This window comes from Lytechinus variegatus, chromosome 7 (genome assembly GCF_018143015.1).
Source record: "Lytechinus variegatus isolate NC3 chromosome 7, Lvar_3.0, whole genome shotgun sequence".
NCBI lineage: Eukaryota > Metazoa > Echinodermata > Echinoidea > Temnopleuroida > Toxopneustidae > Lytechinus > Lytechinus variegatus.
The window spans coordinates 21,051,491-21,057,829 of record NC_054746.1 but is presented as its reverse complement, the minus strand read 5'-3'; positions in this window follow the sequence as shown (position 1 = coordinate 21,057,829).

The window sequence follows — 6,339 nt, the reverse complement described above, 5'->3', positions numbered from 1 at the left end:
ATTCGCGTTGATACCAGGATATTAATGAAAAGAAGTTGGAACAAAGAGTTGTAAAAGACCATCGACATTACTTATTCGAGCATGCCTGGACCCCTTCTTACAAAAAAAATGATGGATTCAAATCAGTCTTAACTTGTGATTGGTCTGAATTTGTGTAGATAAGAGATAGGATTTGCAGATCAATTTCAATCGAGTTTGATTTGTATCTATTTAGTGACACACTTTGTGAGACCGGGCCCTGGTGTCCCCTAGCTGGTGATGAATTGTTCCTATGAATGTTATCCGTGGTGTTCCTGCTCGATATTCAATAGGCGGATATCTGTACAACATTTTTTAACTTTGCTCCTCACTTTTTTTACCCCCATTCTTCTTTTCTTCACTGTATTCCGTCACGTCTTCTTCTGCTCTTTATTTCCTCTTCTCGAGCTATTTAAACGAACCTATATTTTTCAATGAAATGAGTCTGTTAATACCTGTAGACAAATAGTTTACCATACCCTTTTAAGTCTCCAATGTTTTGTACTCTGTTAAAAATAGCGCCCGTGAAAGTAGATATATTTGTATGGATAAAAATATCGGGCCTTTATCTCATTAAGCTTAAGTGCCAACCCGAAGCGAGAGCTGAACATGTAAACAGACAATTTAAATAACTCTTTGTATTAATTAATCAACAAGATATATCACTATTCGAATAAATAGAGCGCCAGCTGATTTTTTGTATATTCTTACTTGAAAACACTTCAGAAGCACTTTCCAAAATCCAAAAAATAGGATATATTCATCTCACTAAACAATTACTGCAAGCGCAAAGTGCAATACTGTTAAGAAAATAGGGAAAAGGGAAGCGCGAGCTAATTTCACTTTTGCAAATATTATAATGACCTGAAAAAGGGACATTTTGAGTATTCTATCATAAGGAATGCATGAAGATGATGTGTATCTCACTTATCTAAAATCGCAAGCGCGAAATGTGAGCTATTGGCACCACGTCACCCATGACGTAATCTGCAAACTTTGGTAGTTAACTGTACCAAAATTATTAAAATTTATTTGTAATTGATTAATAATGCTCATTAATGCACAAAATCATAATTCGGCGGTACGTCTTTAAATATAGCTCCAAAACTGCTAAAGTTTGGTCTGGGCACTCTTTTGAGGATTCTTACCAAATGTATATTAAAAATGACGATATCAATAAAAAAAAATCTTTTAATTTTTTTTTCTTCTGTATTTTATTATTTGAATTTCGTATCTTTTCCTTTGATAGTGTCATGAAACATCGCCCCGAATCTTTTCACATTACAGACTTATCGGAAAAAAATGTCGAGGAGGGAGGGTACTCCTCGCCCCTCCCCCAACAACATAACTGGACTGCAAAAACTTTACACAATTATTCATTTATAGCATTTTTTTATTGTTTTTCAATGCAACATCTTATCGTTCATAACTTAAAATCTTAAGAATTGAGGTTTAGACTTTGAATTTTTATTTAAGTTAATTTAACTTGTATTGTGGCGAACTCGGGTAAGGGGTGGATCTTGCATTGACGCGATGCTTTGGATGCGCCCACCATAGTGCACAAGTTTCAGTCAAATGGTATTTTCTCTTACCCGACTGGCTTCTCCACTGCATGGGTCGGATGAAGGCGGGGATACACGGATCGGGGGCGAGGGGCCTTGTCCTTCTACCCCTCATCCAGAAACGAGAGGGAGAGAGAGGAGGAAATAAATGAAGGAAGAGAGAAAGTGGGAAAGGAAACGTAGAGAGTGCAAGAAAGTAAGAGAAGATGGAAAAAGAATAATGAGGATAAAGATGGGGAGAGAGAAAAAGAGAGAAGCAAAAGAGCGAAATGGAGATGGAAGAAAAAAAGGACGGCGAAAAGTGAGAGAAGCAAAAGTATTTAAAGGGAAAGAGATTATAAAGACAAGGGAGAGAGAAGCAATATTTGAGAAACGGAGAGGGGGAGAAAGGAAGGAAAGAGAGAGAAGGAAGAAAATGGAAGGGAAAAGTGAAGCACGAATGGAAATGGAGAAAGGAAAGAAAAGGAAGAGGAAAGAGAAGAGAAAAAGAGAAAGGGAGAGAAAAGGAGAGGGAAACAAAAGTAGGAAAATAATTAACACGGAAAGGAAAATAGAAAGAAAATCAAAAGAACGTAATGAAGAGTGGAGAGAAAAGTCCGGGGAAACAGAGCAAGAGAAGAAGAGCAATGGGGGAGAAATAAATGGAGTTAAAAAAGTTTTTTTCACTCATTTTCTCTCTTTTTTTTTAAAGGAAACAGGAAGTCTGAATGCGACTGGACCTTGCCAGTGGTAGACACGGATCGGGGGGGGGGGGGGCGGGTCCTCGCCTCCAGCAAAACAAAAATGTGGGAAGGAAAGGGGAACGAAATGAAAAAGTACGGGGTCGAAAGGTATTAATCCAAACGTTGCCGGCTGACCACCCCCGGTAATTCAGATATACAGAGAGCATGAAGGATAGTATAATAAAATCCCAAGGGGGAATAAAAAAGGCAACAAAGAAAGAAAGAAATAAAAGGAAGAGGAAACAAAAATTCCTAGCCGAAAAATATGGCGTGTAAGGGAAAAAATATCAGTTGTTAATTTTCGTCACAGAATGACTAGATACCTTAAAGACTTTGCCTCCACTTGTACCAAATACCTTAAGTACATGAAGATATGAAAGGAAAATGGAAAAATGAATGAGGGTCTTATGGGCCGAAGCGACCGCGCACCAAATAGTCAGGCAGCATATGTCATGATTTACCGGCTACTTCGAAAAATTGGCTAAGTCTGATTTTTCACTTTTATGTGATTGGTTACATCACAAGGAACAACTTTCAACTTGGTGACAAATTTCTAATGGTCATCTTGACCATGTTAGGGGTCAAAATAAGGTCAATGGGGGTCAATTTTTCAAATTGCCCCTATTCTGTCAAATGACACATCAAATTGTGTGTCTTGTTAAACTGAACAAAAAAGTGTACACAACCGTATACTCTTGACCCCCCGTTAAAAAGTTATGACCGGAAATGTCAAAGGTCAACGAACTTTCATTAAATGGCAAATTACACTGAAGGTGTTAAGAAAGCTCATTTTTTCCGTTTTTTAATGTATGTGTACATTTTTTTATTTTCGATTTTGATAATTCCATCGTCAGGAGTCCTTATCCAGAAAATATAAAGGGTCAAGACAAGGTCAGGCAAAGGTCAAAAGGTCAACTAACTTTGATTGGAAGCCAAAATACACGTCTAATAACGGTTAGAAGTTTAGAAGTCTTATTTTTCGTGGGCTCTTTATTTTGAGTCTATATCTAAGAAGACATTTTATATATAAAGGGGTCAATTGTGCTTATTTAGGAAAAAAATAGATAAACAGAGATAGACGTCGTATGCATTCAGTGTGGTATTGGGAGCATTGGCGGCGGAAGCCAAAAATTTTAGGAGGGGACAACCAAACAAATTTTGACAAGAAAAAAAAAAAGGTTCTTACCCCTAAAATTTTTTGGGGGACGTAGGAAAATAAATTGACAAGCAAAAAAAAAAAAAAAAAAAAAAAAGGTCATCAACAACAAATTTAGGGGGGACCGTCCCCCCTCTTCAAATTTAGGGGGGGACACGTCCCCCCTGCTTCCGCCGCCTATGATTGGGAGAATACCTTGAAAAGACTTGACAAACCCTTACGCCCTTAAAATCTTATCACCTTCAAGATGTGATAAGTGTAACCAGAGAGTTTTTTTTTATTTAGGAATTCAATTCAAGTTCAGTTCATTTTCAATATACTCATCTTTGATATGTAAAGAAGTATTTCCTTCATTTGCTTTGTCAGAATATCTTAATTACCAGAAATTATTGTAATGTATTGGGGTACAAGTATAATACTATGTTAACAGAATAAACACATCGATTGATCAGTGCTCCCAGCTCCTAAGAAAGATGCCTAATATTTCATTTGGATTATCTTGCAAACAAGATAATGAGGTTACGATTGAGGGTGATAAGTTGGGCTCCAATTATTGCTCCTAAATTAGTTCTAATGTATGACGGTTATATTATTTCTGACAAAGAAGCAACATCGTGTAGGCATACTCATTGTAATCATGGATGTCCATTATGCTGATGTGATATATTCTGACCATTACTCGATCTCTGGAGTCAAGAAGGACTACACATTTATGGTTCATGTGCTGTTCTAAGCTTATCATTGGGCCCTTTTGCATTTTGTAAAGTGAAAATTTATAAGGATTTCGTGCATACTTTTGGTCAATAATTATTTATTTTTGTAAAAATGCAAGTCTTCACAATTTCTGAGGGCAGCTGCCCCCCTTCCCGCTGCGGTATGACCGTGGTTTACTTCAATTATATAATTATTCTTTTTAGTAACATCCAGGTGATTCAGCAAGTAGGAAATCAACAAGAACGACAAAAGAACAAAAACAAAATCTGCATCTGGTATTAAATTTAGTTTCACGTTGTATGCTCTGGAAAAACACACTTGATAAAATAGTACAAGCCGTGTTAATGTCAGCACATAATCAGGAATGTGTAGTCGTTGGCTCCAGAGATCGAGTAATGGTCAGAACATATCACATCAGTATGATGGACACCAATGACCGACTACAATGAGCAAGCATGAACGATGTTGCCTCTTTGTCAGAAATAGATAACAGTCACACATTAGAATTAATAGCAATTTGAGTCCAACTTATCATATCATCCTCATTCCTTACCTCATCTTATTCGTAAGTTAATCCAAATAAGATGTTAGGAATCTTTCTTAGGAGCTGGGAGCACTGATCAAGCGATGTGTCTGTTAACATACATATAGTGCACATAATTATATACCCCAATACATTACAATACTTTCTGTTGATTAGAATATTATGTACAAAGCAAACGGACTAAATGTATCTTTACATATCAAAGACTAGTAAATTGACAATGAATTGAACTTGAATTGAATTCCTAAATCAAGAAAATCAAGAAACTCAGAAAGAGCTTGTTGCATTTATAAGTGCATCATGAAGATGATACGACTTTTAAGGGCACTATAGGGTTTGTCAAGTGGTTTCAAAGTATTCCTGCAGTACCATACCACACTGAATGTATTCGACGTCTATCTCTGTTTATCTATCTTGTTCATAAATAAGCATATTTGACCCCTTTATATATAAAATATGTTCTGAGATATAGACTCAAAATAAAGAACCCACGAAAAATAAGATTTCTAAACTTCTAACCGCTATTAGACGTGTATTTTTGGCCTCCAATGAAAGTTTGTTGACCTTTTGACCTTTCCCTGACCTTGTCTTGACCCTTTATATCTTCTGGATAAGGACTTCTGGCGATGGACTTGTCAAAATCGAAAATAAAAAAGTACACACATGCATAAAAACACAGAATAAATGAGCTTTCTTAACACCTTCAGTGTAATTTGCCATTTAACGAAAGTTCGTTGACCTTTGACATTTCTGGTCATAACTTTTTAACGGGAGGTCAAGAGTATATAGTTATGTACACTTTTTTGTTCAGTATAACAAGACAAACAATTTGATGTGTCATTTGAGAGAATTGGGGCAATTTAAAAAATTGACCCCCATTGACCTTATTTTGACCCCCAACATGGTCAAGATGACCATTAGAAATTTGTCACCAAGTTGGAAGTTGTTCCTTGTGATGTAACCAATCACATAAAAGTGAAAAATCAGACTTAGCCAATTTGTCGAAGTAAATGACATATGCTGCCTGACTAAAATTGGTGTTGCAGAAAAAAAAGAAAAGATGGGGGAGAAAACAAGGATGACAAAGAAAAAGATAAAGAAATGATAAAGAAAAGAGAAAGTACAATAATGGAAGGAAGAAAAGATGAGAATGAGATAAGGGGAAGAATTAGCAAATAAACCTTTCAGACTTTATAAATGTCCCATTTTTAGTCCTGTGTAGAACAAAATGTTTTGCTTGCGGCTCGCACTCACTCTTTTATGTTTTACTGAGAGATGTATCCTGTTCACGAATTTGTAAAAGATAGTCATAAAAGTAACTTTAGGTAGGCATGTGTATTGCATTCAAAATTATGTTGTGTGCTAAAATATTCATTTTCATGTTTTCATTATCAACACCCCCTTTCTTGCTCTATCTTTCTTTCTCTCTCTCTCTCTCCATGTCTCTCCACACCCTCAATCTCACATGTACACATCCACACTCACATTTCAAATAAAATGATAAGAAATCATTATTAGAGGCCATATTAGTAAAACAAACTTTATTCACACTTTATCTCATAATAATGCAAATATAGAATTTGCATAAATTTCATTCAAAATACACATACAATATTGCTGTTG